Raw genomic sequence first — 17,078 nt, forward strand, 5'->3', positions numbered from 1 at the left:
AAAAAGACATTGCAAAGAGAGATTTATCCTAGACAGGACAGCTAATCAGTAATCACCTTCTATTCGATAGTACCCATAAACCATGCCAAAGAGACCCAAGTATCCTATTTTAAAAGACTTCCAGATAATAAAATCCTATAATATTCCTTGATAAAACCTCCTAGTGATTATGTTCATTATTATTATATTCTTGGGTAAAATCAGAAACTTGAGCTCTCTTGCTCCTATATTTCAGTTTCTGCACATTTTTTCACCCTCAACAGCTCCTCTAATTTCTTCTTTCAACTTCTTAGTTCCCCCCTCTTATTCTACCCTTTTTCTAAACTATATCTGGTAAACATGTGAAACTTCTTTTCATTAAAATAATGCAACAATGATAAGGTTCAAAGAATAATTCATTTTAAGAACTATTTTTATTTTAAGGTGAGGAAAAACCTTAAAGATATACAAATTAAATTTTGGAATTATGGAAACAACTAATGATGCACAGTTGGTTTTTTGTTGTTGTTGCTGTTTTGCTGTTCCTTTAACTATACCCACCCTGGATGGCTATGACTGGCAGCCAAAACTACTTTTGGGGTGTTTAATTAATAGGATCATTATTTGTATACTCCTTATCACTGTATATGTGCTGTCCGAGTTTGAGTGCTGAGAACTCCATGCTCTGATAGTTTCTGAGATATAGGGGAGCAGAATAAAATTGTCCACAATGGTTTTAAAAGCCAATTGTTACTCTTTGTCCATGGCAGAATAATAATAGTACTTGTCACCACTTAAATAGTGCCTTTCATCCTCAGACATTGAGGCACTCCAACATTGTTACTTCCCATTATTTGAGTGAATTTCTTTTGGAAGGCAGGGCAAACTGAGAATCACATAATACATGGTTAGCTATGCTAATGTTGTTTTCTTTAACAAATGTAAAATAAATAGTCTACTAGAAAGCCAGATAGCTTGGAGATAAACCTTTGTAAGGTAGGTTATTCTAAACAGATGTTTTGTTTTATATCAATGTTATTTTTTTTAAAATTATTCAACTAATACTCATTTTTTAAAATATTTTATTGATTTCTTACAGAGAGGAAGGGAGAGGGATAGAGAGCCAGAAACATCAATGAGAGAGAAGCATCGATCAGCTGCCTCCTGCACACCCTCCCCCCCACTGGGGATGTGCCCGCAACCAAGGCACATGCCCTTGACCGGAATCGAACCCGGGACCCTTGAGTCCACAAGCCGATGCTCCATCCACTGAGCCAAACCAGTCAGGGCGACTAATACTCATTTTTAAAAAAATTTGCTTCTATTTTGTCTGAGAAACAGAAATAAGCAAATTGCTTGCATACAGAAAAATGGTTTTAATGAACAGTAAAAGTACAGATTTTTAAAGCTTTGATGCCTTCTAAATTCTATGAGTAAATTTTGTGGAAAACTGTAAATAGAGCATAATTATTTGACAAATAGAATTCTTTGTTATTAGTCATTTAACTGTCATGGTTATACAAAGCACCCTGCTGTATAGACAAAGGACTGAAAAAAAAGTTACCTGGAGAGAGTTTTTGCTATTGAAAGAATAAAAACTAAAGCAATGGGGTGAATTTTTAGTTCACAGATGCAAATACTGAATGCTAAATCTGGCTGAGGGAAAATCAGTTTAGCCTGATAACCGGATTACTCAGAACAAAAATAGAGAAAATTAAGAACTAAAGAGCAGAAAATTAAGGTGGAATACAATTTAAAGAGCAAGTAAATGATGTAAGCTTTCATTTTCTTCCCCCCACAGTGTCCAGCTAATTAAAATTACAATCAAAATGAAAGAGACTAAACTTGTAAATATCTTTAGCTAATGATGTCTTTTTAATCATCTTCACATTCAAAGTCTTCTTTCATTCATTTAGGTCTTTACAATAAAATGAAATTGTTTTTCCCTGTAAAAACCCTCCTTTTAATTTTCCTTATCTGCTTCATTTTATATTATATATTCTGTAGTGGTTTTTTTTTTTCTTTGCCTCTCTCTATGCCAGTTTTTTTCAGCTTTTCCTTTTACTTTGAACATACTTTACAGGAGACAGGATTTGTATAGTTGTCATGTTGTATTATTTTATTTTACAATTTAACTGCCCATCCAAATACAACTCTTCTAGGCTCCCTCACACACAAAGGGCATAATTATTCATTATATAATATGCACCTTATAAAATTATACTTTTAAAAATTAAGTGGATTCCATTTTCTTACTAGAAATATTTCTCCATTTCCTTTCCCATCAGGAATGATTTTTAAGTTCCCAAGCGAAATCACTGCTAAAGATGCTGCTGATAGATGGACATTTTGCTATACATCTGGGTTTACAAATGTATTATGCTTCAAACCCTTCTGGAATTTGTAGGAAGTGAAATGGTGCTAAGAAACATGAGGCAAAGAATTCCGCACCTCAGAATTTGACTTCAGCACTGCGCCTCCTCTGAGTGTCCGTATGCGTTATTCTTTCCTCCTAGTTGTAGGACTTCCACTCAGCCAGCGTTCCTGTGGGTCTGGGTGATGTCCTTTCCGTCTTTTAGTTTCACTTATTTTACAGTTGTTCGAGGCGGCAAACTCCGGCGTTAACCTATGCCGCCATCTTGGTTCTCCCTAATTATTCATTATATAATATGCACCTTATAAAATTATACTTTTAAAAATTAAGTGGATTCCATTTTCTTACTAGAAATATTTCTCCATTTCCTTTCCCATCAGGAATGATTTTTAAGTTCCCAAGCGAAATCACTGCTAAAGATGCTGCTGATAGATGGACATTTTGCTATACATCTGGGTTTACAAATGTATTATGCTTCAAACCCTTCTGGAATTTGTAGGAAGTGAAATGGTGCTAAGAAACATGAGGCCCAAAATGGTGGAGCCCTTTAAGTACTCAGGCTCAATACACATCAATTGGGCACCACTATTCATACACCTTGTTGAGAGCTTGTTCCTGAACCTAGAGGTCAGGTCTGGGCTTCACATCGCACCCCATCTCTCTCTTGATTAGTTCCTGCTCTAGTTGCTTAGCTGGCTATTTTATTTTCTGGCTTGCTAGCGTACAAATGTAAGTCAAACCTTGGCAATAAAAGTGTGGGTAGCAGCATTCCCGTAGCCTGGGAGCCAGTCGAAAATACAGAATCTCAGGTAACAAATCAGACATTCTGAATCAGATGTATTTCACCTTAACAAAAACCCTAGGAAATGTATGTGCACATTAAAAGTTGGGAAGTACTATTTAAAGCAATCACCTCTAAGCATTCTAGATATATGACTGCTTCTTTTGGCCCCTTTTGCATTCCTTCAAGTCCCACCGATGAGTGGAGAATATACTGGTATAATGTCTATGGTAGGAAAGGAAGGGATTGGCTTTCATGCCTGGTCAGCATCGGACCTAGCCTAGGATGTCATTTCCCATGACCTGGGTCCATTCCTGACAAGCTGGCTACAATGCCTAAAGCATGTAGCCTGACTTAGGTGGTGATGATGGTGTACCCACTATGGCCAACTTGTCACTATCAATGCCTGCCTCCTAGATAAGAGACCAGCTTGATCCAACCTCACTCAGGACCAAGCACAAGGTCAGTGTGGGCATGTATTTGGAGGTAGGGGTGGTGTACTTCTACTTTCTACAGCCAAGAGTGGATGCACCCAGCAGGCATAGGTACCATTTAATCTATGATAGCCAGCACTACCAGAAACATTTTGGTTCTGTTGATAAGAGAGGAAGCTAATACAATCTCCTAAGAACTCTTCTACATTCATTCACTAAATAAATATGACTGCTACTAACTGGCTTTCCTCCTACCTCTCTGATGACTTTTCATTATCTTTTGATGGCCTCTTTTTCTCTATCCAGCCTTGAAATGTTTGAGTTTCTCAAGGCAACCTCTTCTTTTCCTACTCAATTGTCTAGACTCCATTCTCTGTTAATAGCTTCAATTACCATCTGAATGCAAACTACTCCCATTTATATCTCCAACCCAGATCTTTCCTCCATGCTTTAAATCCATATAGCTAGTGCCCATTTTTCATATCATTTGGATGTCTCACAGGCATCACAATTTCTCTGTATTCAATACTGAACTCATAATTTTATAATCACTAACCAGTTCTTTCTGTGTTCATGAGCCTAGTAAATAACTCAACTATTCTTTCAGTTATGCCCCTCTTATCTCATAGCCAATTAATCATCAAGCCTTAGTGATTCAAATTTCTATCTTTAGAATTCTTTGCTTCTTCCAGTCTGCATCACCATCAGCCCTGTCCAATTACCATCATAGCTTATCCAGGCTACTTCAATAGCCTCTCAAAGGTCTTTTGCTATCTCCTGGAATATATGAAAATATAACTTAAAAAATGGCCCTGGGAAAGCTCATTTCAGATAACCCCTAGGAACATCCAGTGACCTAGTTAAAAGTTAGTAAAAGCAGTTATCTTACCAGTCTCTTAACTAATCCCTATCTTCATCCTGACACTTCTATTATCAACACCACAACCACTAAGATTTTATATATCAAGCATGTTATATACTATATTCAGGGTGGTCCCTCCCTTCAACCAACTTCTAATCATGTCTAATAATGTTAGTCTCTGGCTTAAATTACCACAAACTCTTTCTATTACCTTTATAATAAAATTAAAATTCCTTACATTTGACTTCAAGGCATTATAAGAATTGTCTTCACACACTAGCATCATTTTACTCTTTACACTCCGATTCTTTATAATTTCGATTTTTTGAACATACCATGCACCTTCCTACCTCAGACTGGCATCACCCCTGTATGTATTGTCTTCCTCTTTTTTTTTTTTTTTTTTACTAATTAACTCCTATCTACCCTTCAAATCTTGGATTAATCAGTTCCTATGAGAGTTTATATCTCATACTTTCAACTAGGTCAGATCTAGGTTATATGCTTTCTTAAAAATTTCTGCATCTCCTCTGTAATAGATATTATAATTGTACTATGCTATCTCTGCCCCTCCAGTTAGATATAAACTCCATATTGGCAAACACTGTACTTGTTCTTGTTCACTACTTTTCTCAATAAATGTTTCTGAATGAAGAAATAAGGTACTGAAGGAATGAATAAGTAGAGTATGGCAGGTACTGGGGATGCAGAAGAATCTGACAGGATAAGACTGCTTTGACCTCTAGCATCCCACCGATCACAAACTTTATTTGGCTGATGTGGCCAAATGGCCTTCCCCCCAACTGCTTCAGGTGAGCCCCACCTAACGCTATGAGCTTCACTGGATTCTGGCATCAGGTGTATATAAAAGTGCACGTGGCCAGGACCTGTTTATAAATCCATGCAAGGGCAAACTCTGAAGTGTTGGATAACTTTATCAAGTAGTAGAGTTATTTAGTACTTTATTTGTTAGTACCATAGACCCAGTTGCCAATGTTCTTCTAAGAATATTTCATGATTAATTATATCTGACTGATGATTGCCTTTTGCTCCAACTCATCATCCATTAGTTGGGATGGTCAAATTAAGGAATGTCCTGAGCCTGAATAAGTCCTAAGTAATGAAGTCATAAAATCCTCAGCAGTGGTCAGCTTCATATAGCATTCTTCCCCATGAGTGATGGCCTGGTTTGAGTTAGTAAACATCAGGTAGATCCTTACCTGATCTACCAAATTAACTTTCATTTAAAAAATTCACATTTGTGGATCTGGAGGCAGTTTCATCCTATAGAACAATTTCAAATTCAGCTACAGTTTGGGGCAGGCTGGGAAAGTGGCTTTCTCCTATCACCACAGGGCTATAGGTTCTGCTGAAAATGGATGCTTGTGTGAGCCATTCTTTTGCATACATTTCCCAAATATTTTCAAGGTCTCAATATATAATTTACAGGAAAATATGATATTCATGCTTATCATTTATAAATGCATATCATTTGTAAAATTTGACACTTATTTCTGTCAGTTCATTTTCAGATTATATAGCTTATTTATTTATTCATCTTTTCATTGGTAACTTTATGACTAAAACATGATGGAAACTGATAAAATTAAGGCAAAATTTGTATATGTGATAGTTAATTCAATAAATATTTGAATTTCTGTTATGTTTAAGAGACTAGTTAGTCTAAGTGCTGTAGATCTGGCAGAAAAAGAAACAAAAATATATCCTGTTCCATGGAGTCTATCTATATACACTCTTGGGGTGGGCGGAGATAGACAATAAGCAAAATAAGTTAAATTTATAGTTGTTAGAAGATAATAAGCCTAAAGGAAAAAATAAATTTGGCTAAGGAACAAAAGATGTGGTAGTGGTAGCCTACAATTTTAAATAGAGTTGACTTAGAGCTCTTACTAACAAAGTAATAATAACATTTGGGCAAAGACTCGAACCTGGGAAGAGAAGAAGCAGCTATCTGGGAAACAGGCAGAGGAATACCAATACAAAGCCTTCAAATAGGAGCATGTGTTCAAGAAATAGCAAGACTAGTGGGCTGGAGCAGTGAGCAAGAATAGTAAGTAGGGAATGGGATCAGAGAAGAAAAGGAGGTGGCAGGGGAAATCCTGTAAGACCTTGTAAACTATTATGGGATTTTGGCTTTTACTTGATTGAAATGGGGAACTATTAGAGGGATTTGAGCAGCATGGTGACATGATGTGATTTTCATTTAAAAAGGATCTTAGGAGGCTTCTGTGTTGGTAATAGAGAGGCAAGGGTGGAAGCAGGGATCAGTTAGGAGACTAGTTAGAAGACTATATTTTGCTAGCTTTCTAACTAAGCTTTTACCTGTCTCCAATAATAATCCTAAAAGAGTTAGCTATGTGTGTTAAGGTTATAAATTTTGTTTTATATTTTTATATAGCAATGGGCCTTGTGGAGATGTATTAAATAAAAATTAAGTCAAGAGTATTTATACTCGCCGAAACCGGTTTGGCTCAGTGGATAGAGCGTCGGCCTGCGGACTGAAGGGTCCCGGGTTTGATTCCGGTCAAGGGCATGTACCTGGGTTGTGGGCACGTCCCCAGTGGGAGATGTGCAGGAGGCAGCTGATCGATGTTTCTCTCTCATTGATGTTTCTGACTCTCTATCTCTTTCCTTTCCTCTCTGTAAAAAATCAATAAAATATATTTTTTTTAAAAAGAGTATTTATACTCTTTCCTTCATAAAAGTGGTAGAGTGTCCTTGTGGAACCTGAAATGTTAATAGCAGTTCCCTGTCTGATAGAGATAGGGCACTGCTGGTAAGAATTGTGTTTTGTAGAGTGTAGAAAGGCTCTCACTTTTTCTTATCATGTACTTCAGATAAGCTGGAAACCTGTGATATTCATTCATAAATTTATTAGACAGTAATTACTTTAATCCCTAATATAATACAACATAGTTAATATGCAGTTAATTGGTGATATAGGGACTAGAAAGAAATATATGTTCCTAGCTTTAAGGAACTTATTTATAATATAATTTCATGAGACACAATTGTAATGGATTAAGAATAATTTTTATATAGGGAATCAGACTTATTACCCGCCATATAGTAGCATACCATATATTAATGATATGATATCATCTGGCTCCCTAAAACTTTATTTATTTATTTTTAATATATTTTTATTGATTTCTGAGAGGAAGGAAGAGGGAGAGAGAGAGAAACATCACTGATGAGAGAGAATCACTGATCGGCCACCTCCTGTACACCTCCCACTGGGGATCGAGCCCGCAACCCCGGGCATGTGCCCTTGACCAAAATCGAACCTGGGACCCTTTGGTCCGCAGGCCAATGCTCTATCCACTGAGCCAAACCAGCCAGGGCTCCCTAAAACTTTATACTTAAAAGTTATCATAATCAGATTGTTTCAATAAATAATTTCACCAACCTAGCTCGTTTGGTTCAGTGGATAGAACATTGGTTTGCAGATTAAAATGTCCCAGGTTTGATTCTGGTGAAGGGCATGTACCTTGGCTGCAGGCTTGATCTCCCGCCCTGGTCAGGGTGCATGCAGGAGACAACCAATTGATGTGTCTCTCTCATATTATTGTTTCTCTCACTGTTCTCTCCCTCCCTTCTACTCTTTCTAAAATATCAATGGAAAAATATCCTTTAGTTAGGATTAACAAAAACAAACAAACATACTTTCACCAATTTTATGCTAAATTCTTACATGCAGTAACAGAAACTGAACTTTAGTATATAGAATGCTCTTACAAAATAAAAGACCTATCAGTTAAAGAGTGCTTATTGTATAAGGTAAGATTAAAAATGTTTTTCGGAATATTTTCTTAAAAGTTAAATAAAAAATGAACAGGGTGTATACTAATTACATAAAGTACCAACCTGAAGCAAATAATCCTGCATTTCCAGACTGAAAACTTAAGACCTAAAATACCTAAAAATTTAATATAAAAGTCAATTTTAATAGAAGCCAAATAATAAAAAGTATATATAGCTTTGATCAGTGGTCCATGTTTATAGTGCTTTGTTAACCTCATTTCAGAAGTTGTTATGATAAAAAATTTATAATAAACACCAAACTGTGTCACAAAAATTAATGCATGTTCCCATGTGTTTCACATATAGGGTATCCCCAAAATATGTCCATACACACTTGGAGTAATTATAAAGGCAGTGTTTATTAAAATACACTTCATTTCCAAAATTGAGCTATCAGCTGTTAAAGTGTGTATACATTTTTTGGGGATACCCTGTATTATATATGCATATGAGTATGTGTGTGTGTGTATATGAAAGCTCATGTCTTAACCTGAGTCTCATAATTGTTCTGGTGCTTTCTCTCACTCATTTATGAACTCAAAGTACAAAGGGATCAGAAGAATTGTCTCTTTTATCCAATCTTCTTGGAGAATTCCCTCTATACAACCCAGCACATTAGACTACATAATTAAAAAACTGGTATTCTAGATTAGATTTAAATGATCTTATTTGGACCTGGTTAAATGGCCCACTTTCTTAAGTGCCAGGTCATTTTCAGATCCATATGTGTTTCTGTTGCACAAGTCTTTTCAAATGTAAGGCTCAGAATCTTTGACACATCCCATAAGATATATAAGCCTAAAGCAAATAATATGTTATTTTGAGGGTTGTTTAAAAAAATAGAGTTTATCAAATCCTGACAAAATATTTTATGAATGTAGTAAACAAAGTATTTTTTCCATGGGAAATATTTTCTGTGACATTGCAAAGCGGCATTTGTCAAAATAAAATCTTTTTGAAACCCAAGGGTTCAGTTTATAAGAGGACCACATGAAAAATGCTAGTACTAAATTAACTAACATTGTTGGTATTAAGAAAAATAAAACAATTTATGGTGCAAGAACTATCTCATCAGTACATAGATTAATTTACATTCTCTCCTTTAGTAATAATTTTAGTATTTCTTCTGTAATTTTCAATGATGGAGGAAATCTCCTGTAAAAAAAAATGATTACTATTACTCCTTCTCTAGTATAATCTTAATTTATATTTTTCATGCTCCCCTACTGAATTTTAAGTCTTCTAAAGGTGTATTTTGTTGGTGCCAATATTTCTGGGTTTTAAAGCTTACTATTTTTGCCTCCTGGCAAAATGCCTTTGCAGAATGATTCAGTTCATATTTTCAAAAGACAGGTATACAAAATTAAAATGCAATTGTTTACCTTTCATCTCCAATAAAAATATGAAATTTAGAATAAGCAGTATAATCTTGGATTTGACAATTTAGAACCTACCCATATGATTAAAATAAAATTAAAACATCTTTCACATATCCTTTGTATTAACAGCACACTGACTGGTAAATCTACCATATCAGGGTAAAAAAGAAAAGATAGAGTTTTTGCTAGCATTTTTTTTTTTTTTTTTTTAGTTTGGGTAGGGAGACAGAACAAATGCGTATGAAACAAGCAAAAATGCGTTCAGAGAAACATCAACAACTACAAATCACTATAACGCTGAGTCTTCACAAAATCAAAGTGTTGATTAAAGGTAGATTAAAATTAAGGTGTAATTAGGATGATTAAAATCACTTTTGGAGCAAGGATTTGAAAAAGTAAAAATACATGAATTGGCAGGTGAGGGCAGAGCTTTCTAGTGGGAAGAGTAGGGCAAGACATGGAAAGGAGCAAATAATAGATGGGTCAAGAAAATTCCAATGGCCAGAGCAGAGATTGGATGCAAGATACACCACTTTTGACCTTTTCACTCCTTCATTCTTACAATCCCATTTCTTTCAGTCTATCACCAATCACTTCTTTGCCCATTCTGCATAGTCCCATGGCATCCCACCTCAATCACTCTGTGACCAGGACCCTCAGTGCCTTAGATCCTGTCTTACTTCACTACCCTCCTCCTGGCATGGTAAGTTTCAGAAATCAGAGGAACAGGCACAGAGGTCTGCCTGTGCAGTAGTCGCTAGCAAATTGAACAACTGTAGCTAAAGCAGAATATCTTTCTAATGTGACTCACAATCCCGCTCTCAAGCACTGGTTCCTCTTATGTCTTTTCATCATAATCTTAACTTTCATGTTAAACTATTTCTCTGTCATTTTAAAAAAATTACCAATGTTGCAAAACAGAATTTCCTCAGGTAGAATAATAGTTCCCATTCTCCCTATCCAACTCCCCTGAAAGCTGTACTTCTCTCTACAGCCATTGGTAAATCCCCAAATTTGCATCAATCTAATATTTCTGTTCTTAAGTCCAGAATGTTGAAGAAAAACTCATTCTAGTTCATATTGTAGCTATAAATTCATCCTCTCTGGTTTCATCTGGGCTTTTAGAGTCATTCGACAAAAATTCTACAATGCCTCTTGTCTTTTGCAATGTACTCTCCATGTTCTGTTCTCTCCCTTCTAATTATCCTCCTCATGCCTCCTACCCCATCACCACTCTATTGATGAGATCATTGATCAAATGCCATGCCAGAAGGCCATCCTGTCTACCTGAATATTAAGGACTCTATTCTCCATTTTGGGCCATCTGCTGAGTATTTGCTTGAGGTACAAAAATTTACAGGTTCTGGGATTACTGTAAGAGATCTATTCCATACATACACCCATTCCATAAGCTTGCTTTTTTACCAATCCTTTGATCTCATTCCTTCCAAATTCTAGGTAATTCATACTATTAGCTCCTGCCCAGGAATCAGTACATATATCCTGACCTCAGGCCAGATCATTTCTATGAAAAGTATCTAACATGTAAAGCATACTAAAGCAATTTCTATTCTCTATTACCCTAAGAGCCAGCAATCATATTCATCTAGTAGAAGCATTTAGTGTGGAACCATCCTTAAGCCAGGATGCCTCACTTCCTCCACTACCTAAATCAGGATATAAAATTGACTTTTACATCCTCAGTCAATTGTTCATAAGAAACTTTCCCTAGACAGTGGTCGGCAAACTGCGGCTCGCGAGCCACAGTTTGCCGACCACTGTCCTAGGATATGGATGTGAGTTGAAATGAGTATGGCAGTTTGCAGAAGGCATAGGAATGGAGATCATGACCAGTTATTAAATTACTGGGCACCACAAACTTTATGGACGGAATTAGATTATAACATACTTCATTACGAGTAGCATGAGCCAAATGGAATCCCATGGTCAGTCTCCTCAGAGCTAATTATCAGGGACGTTTTCACACAATGTTAACTATTGAAGAGGGCATGACCTTTGTCCAAACTTGAGGATCCTTCTCTGTCTACCTCCTACCTGGAGTTAGCAGTGTCTATTCAGTATTTGCCGGCTATCGACCTGTTGATAGGTACTTGCACTGCAACAGTGGGCCAGGTGCTAAGTTTTCTTTTGTTATGGGCCACAAGTATGGATGGGTATAATTTGAAAAATCTTGCTAATGGCCAGAGTAAGACATACAAATAAGCTGCATTTAATGTTTAGATAGCCATTTTGAAAGGAGTAGCCTGGAATGCCATAGATCCTCAAACACCCGGCTCTTTTCTGTCATGTAAGAGGTCTTTAGTTTTACAGAAGTTCACAGGCATACATGTGACTTACAGAAGCATCCAGGATTATTTCTACTTTCTGATCTTCATGTCCTATCAGCATGATGTCTTGTGGATATTGGATCAAAGTGGTAACCTGCTCAAGGTTCCAGAAAACTAGCTGCTACATAGAGTTAGAGAGCTGACATATCCCTGAGGCATGACAATAAACATTTGTTGGTGCTTCTATCAATGAAGGTAAACTGCTGGTGATGCCTACACCAAGTGGATAAAAATGTTTTGGCAGGATCAATAAGTATTGAAAGATACATTAATTTATTCTAGTAAGGAGGAAAAAAACTAGACTCGTAGCCACCACTGGACCCTCAACTGATTTTGTTTCCAGTGATCCAAAGTCATTCTCCAAGACCTTTGAGATTGCAGAAGCCAAACCATCCTGTTAATTAATCACCAAATCTACAACTTTCAGGAAGCAACCTCCAGGATTGTAATGTTCTTCTTCATTCTTATTTTGTCAGAAAAGGAGAGTGCCAAACGGCCTTTGCTTGGAACTTGCTAAAATACCAGCCTTTACTTATGAGGTAAGAAATTGTGTGGGATTCTGCCATTTTCCTATCATATCCATTCCAAGAATTGACTCAGGATCTGAGAAAATGACGCCAAGTAAGTTTTGGGAGTCCCACTTGGGCTACCATTTTAAAAACTCAGGTCAGAACTCCATTTAAAACCTGGGCTCCATAATGATCCCCAATTCTGCCAAACTGATTATAATTGGATTACAAGGCCCCAGGAATCAGTGACCACTTGGGGCAATAACCAATATTTCCAGAGTTGAAGTATTTCCCTTTCCTCAATGCACAACTATTCAGGTTAACGACTGCCAGCCCCATTAGGAAGGACAAAGCAGAGATGCACAGTATGCGTGGGTACTGTTACAGCAGGATCTTTCCTCACAGGAACCAGCCTCCCCTGCACAGGGTCGGTGAACCCAAAGTTCTCTAGCACCTTGGCTCCAGTGAGGCCTCTGTTCATCAGACCTAGAATAGCTTTGGTTAAATAAATCAAGACACACCTTAATTGGCTGGCTGTCTATTTCATTCCTGGGGACCCCATGATTAATTAACCACAGTCAGAGATTTCTGCCACTGAAGCCATTCCCTGATCCCTGAGTGTAGCATCTGGCTATTAAAACAATACCCACTTCGCTTCAGACTGTTAACAGTCATCACCTGGGCCAGGCCTCAGCTGGCTTCTCACATCCCCACTGAGATCAGGAATACCATTTTTATTGTATCTCCTTCCAAAAGCATTCCAAGCCGAGGGGGTGGGGAGTGGAGTGGGGGAAGAGCCAGCAAAGCACTTTTAAATATTTGGGTATTTCCCTTTTCACTCTATTTTTACTGGCAAGGGAGAGGAGTTTTCAGGGCCCAGCCAGGATATAGAGGTGAGACACCCGAACCATTTAATCTACTTTTTTCTTTTTTATCTCCCAACGTCTTTAAATTCTTTCCTCTACATTATGCCAAGGACTTTCTGGCCTTTTACTTTACCCAGAGAGACCAACAGTGGGTGTGTTTGCTTTAGCAAACCCAGAAAAACTGTTGAAACTATAGGCAACTGCTTGAGCTACCATACATAATGCAGTATGTCTTATTAATAAACTGAATATAATGAATGCAGTTCCGAAAAAAAAAAATCTTAGATTTCCAACACTGGCTGCACATTAAAATAATATGAAGAGGTGTGGTTTTTTTGGTTTGTTTTTAATATGATGCTTATCACACCATCCACTCCCAGACATTTAAATCAGAAGAAGCTCTGGGGTTAAACCAAGCATCTGTATTTTCTTAAAACTGCTCAAGTGAATTTGATCCATAGTGAGGTTCATGGACCAGTGCTGTAGAAGTTCTCATTCACTCCTAAGGTTTCTATTAACACCTGTATGCTGATAATGTATATTTTTAAATCCTTCTAGGATTTGTCTTCTAAGTTTCAGCCCTCAATACAGTGTATCTATCTTTGACCTTCCCCCACTTTTTCAAGGATCTGGAGCTTACACAATATAAAAGGAATTATCAATTATATGCACTTACCATGTACCAGGAACACTGCTAAGGTAAAAAAAAAAATCAACATTGGTGTAGACATTTGATTGCCTGTTGTGAGCTTTATTAACTTTAGCACTACTGACATTTTGTGCTACAATATCCTTTGTCGCGGGGGAGGGGAGGATGTCTTGTGGACTGTTTAGTAGTAGACAACCAAAAATATCTTTAGATATGGCCAAATATTCCTGGGCATCAAAACTGCCATGGTTGAGAACCACTGTTCTGAGGTCATCCCTGCATGAACGGTTCACACTAACTTAAATTATAATATGTTACTGGTACATATTAAATATATTAATTTTCTCTTTCTTGTTCTTCGTCTGGGATGTTTATCATCTTGTATCATTATCAAAACTTCACCACCCAGAAATCTCTTTCCCAGGGCCACTGCATATGCTGGCACAATTGGTTTGTTCAGTATTCAAAGTTTCATATTGCTCTTGAGTGTTAATGTTTCCTAAGTCTCTTTTAAAATTGAACAGTCCTTTTCCCTCCTGTTGCGCACCCTCCCCACTCCCCCATCTATTTATCAACTAGACAAATAAATAGGTTCATTTGTCCTGTGGTATACTTGACATTCTGGATTTGCCTGATTGTCCTCCTGATGTCATTTAGCTTGTTCCTGTGTTACCAGGAAACTGGAAGTTACATCCAAAATCTTCATTAGATTTATGTCAAGTATTTTTGGTGTCGTACTTCTTATTGCCAAACATCTGTTGACAATGTGTGGCTATCTAGCTTTTAACTAAAGAGGTGTCAGGTGGTGATAGCCTGATCCCACCATTATTAAGTTGATAATTTTTCATTATGTCAATACTTATGATAATCTTTCATATTATGGTTTAAGAATCTATTGGTGCTTATTGCCTAAGTCAATTATTTCTTTAGAAATTATAAAATGGCCATATTTTGGAGGTCCGTTTTGACACAAACAATTTGGATGTCAATTAGGCATCTGAAGTGGAAATAACTTGTAGTAGTAGATATGCAAGTCTGAAGAGTGGGGTGAGAAAGATATATTTAGAAGTCATCGGTCTGTGGTGGATTTTAATATTCATAAACTACTTAGAATTACTGAGAGGGGAGGGTATACTGAGAAGAGGGACCAGTAATAAGCATTGAGGTACCCCAACTGTTACAACTGGATGAAGAGGAGATGTCAAAAAAGGGCTGAGAGCTCAGCTGAGGTGGCTCAGCAGTTGAGCATCGACCTATGAACCAGGAGGGCAGCTGATCAATGATTTTCTCTCATCATGATGTTTCTCTCTTTCTCTCCCTCCCCTTATCTGAAATCAATAAAAAACATATTTTTTAAAAAGAGGGCAGAGAGGCAAGATCTCCACTTCCTTAATATCATTTCCCATAACTATTTCTTTAGCATCTTCTCTGGATTATGGTGATCATCTCCTAATTGATCTTATCAGTACTCTACTCATGCTCTACAGAGCTTCCTGAGAAGTTTTTCTAAAAGTTAAGTCTATCAGATCAGTTCCCAGATTTACAAAAGCATCATTAATAACTCTACAAAAGCCCAAATATCTACTGTCACCATATGATACACTTTCTGATGTTTCTTTCCCATCTGCTCACCTTCACATCTTGCCCTTCCCCATCCCTCACCTGAAATATTTGCTTTTACTTTGTTCACAGAACTAATTGATATTTAATTTAGTAAATAGTTAATGAGCACTTACAATGTTCCAGAAAATATACTAAGCATTAGGGAAAGGGATAATTTTCAGCAGGTAAAAAAGGTTCTCAAAAAGAGGTAGGTAGCATCTGAGGACTTTGAAAAAAAGGCTAGAGGTTTCCTGGGGGAAAAACTTTTGTGTGCACTATAATCACCTGGAGTGGCGTGTTAAAACACAGATGGGGGGGTGGGGGTGGGGTTTCCACTCCCAGAATTTGGGATTTTCTAGGTCTGAGATAGAGGGGTGAAAATGTGAATTTCTAAAGGTTCCCAGGGGATGCTGATGCTCTTGGTTGCAGAATCACATTTTGAGAAGCACTGTTTTAGTGCAGTTAACATCTAACTGCTGCAGCATTCTTATTTATCCCCAATCACCCAGAATATTGTGACACATTTGTCAAACTTTAAGACTCTGAGAAGTCTGATTCCCTTTGGAGGGCAATAGAGATGGGAGGGGGTATATGTATCTTATTCATCTTTGCACAGCTTTGGCATATCAGTGATGTTCTGCAAATACCAGGGCTCAAAAATGTGCTGCATTGATTGGATTAACAAATAACCATGCAGTAACTATAAATAAGTCCCTTACTTAACCAACCCTTGGTAAAAGGGCATAGATGATTACCATTCCTAAGTTAGAAAAATGTAGACAAAGTGTTAAAAAACAAACCAACCCAACTTTGGTTCACCGAGTGCATCAGTCATCTTTCCTCCTGTTTTCCTTAGATATTGGCGAGTGCAGTGTATCAGAACTCAGTCTGGTGTTGACTTCAGTCTGGATCAGTACATAGGTATTTACGTGTCTCTCAAATGCAAGAACACGGATTCAACTTGTGAAGCCACAGAACTGCAATATATTGCATATGCTATATTAATGGAATGGAATACACTGCCTTGCATATTATTCCGTAGAGAAGGATATACCTATTATTCTGCATGCCGAGGGCATCCAGGAGGTCCTGTGGAGCTGGCAGGCCACCGGGAGACTGCTGATGGTGGAAAGGGGAGGTGAGGCGGTTCCGGTAAACCATGGTGTACTGGGAGGGATGCACCTCCAAAGTTGTAGCAGCATTTCAATAACACCAAACGAAGCCACCAGACGGGTTCCTGCAACCATCAGGGCTGGAAGGATCCTGTTCACTGAGCCCTGTGGAGCTGAGCACCACCTTCCCTCCTCCTCCTGTTGGGGCCAATGCTGCCTCCTAACGAGCCCCCTCTATCGCGGCTGCGCTCACGCCCAGGTGTTCCCGCTCGCAGGAGACGTTCATTTCCGCCCGTGGAATCCTCGAGACTTTTCCCGCCAACGGCCCGGTTTCCGCCTCCCGCCGCCCTGCCGCCGG

At 37.8% G+C, this 17,078-nt stretch overlaps 1 long non-coding RNA gene across 1 annotated transcript in view; it reads right to left on the reverse strand.

Moving 5' to 3' along the window:
- The window catches only part of LOC107181617, a 33,270-nt gene that overhangs the window by 15,808 nt on the left and 384 nt on the right, over positions 1–17,078 (reverse strand). The gene's annotated exons all lie outside the window — the stretch shown is intronic.

The sequence above is a fragment of the Myotis davidii genome, unplaced genomic scaffold (genome assembly GCF_000327345.1).
Source record: "Myotis davidii unplaced genomic scaffold, ASM32734v1 scaffold6, whole genome shotgun sequence".
Lineage (NCBI taxonomy): Eukaryota > Metazoa > Chordata > Mammalia > Chiroptera > Vespertilionidae > Myotis > Myotis davidii.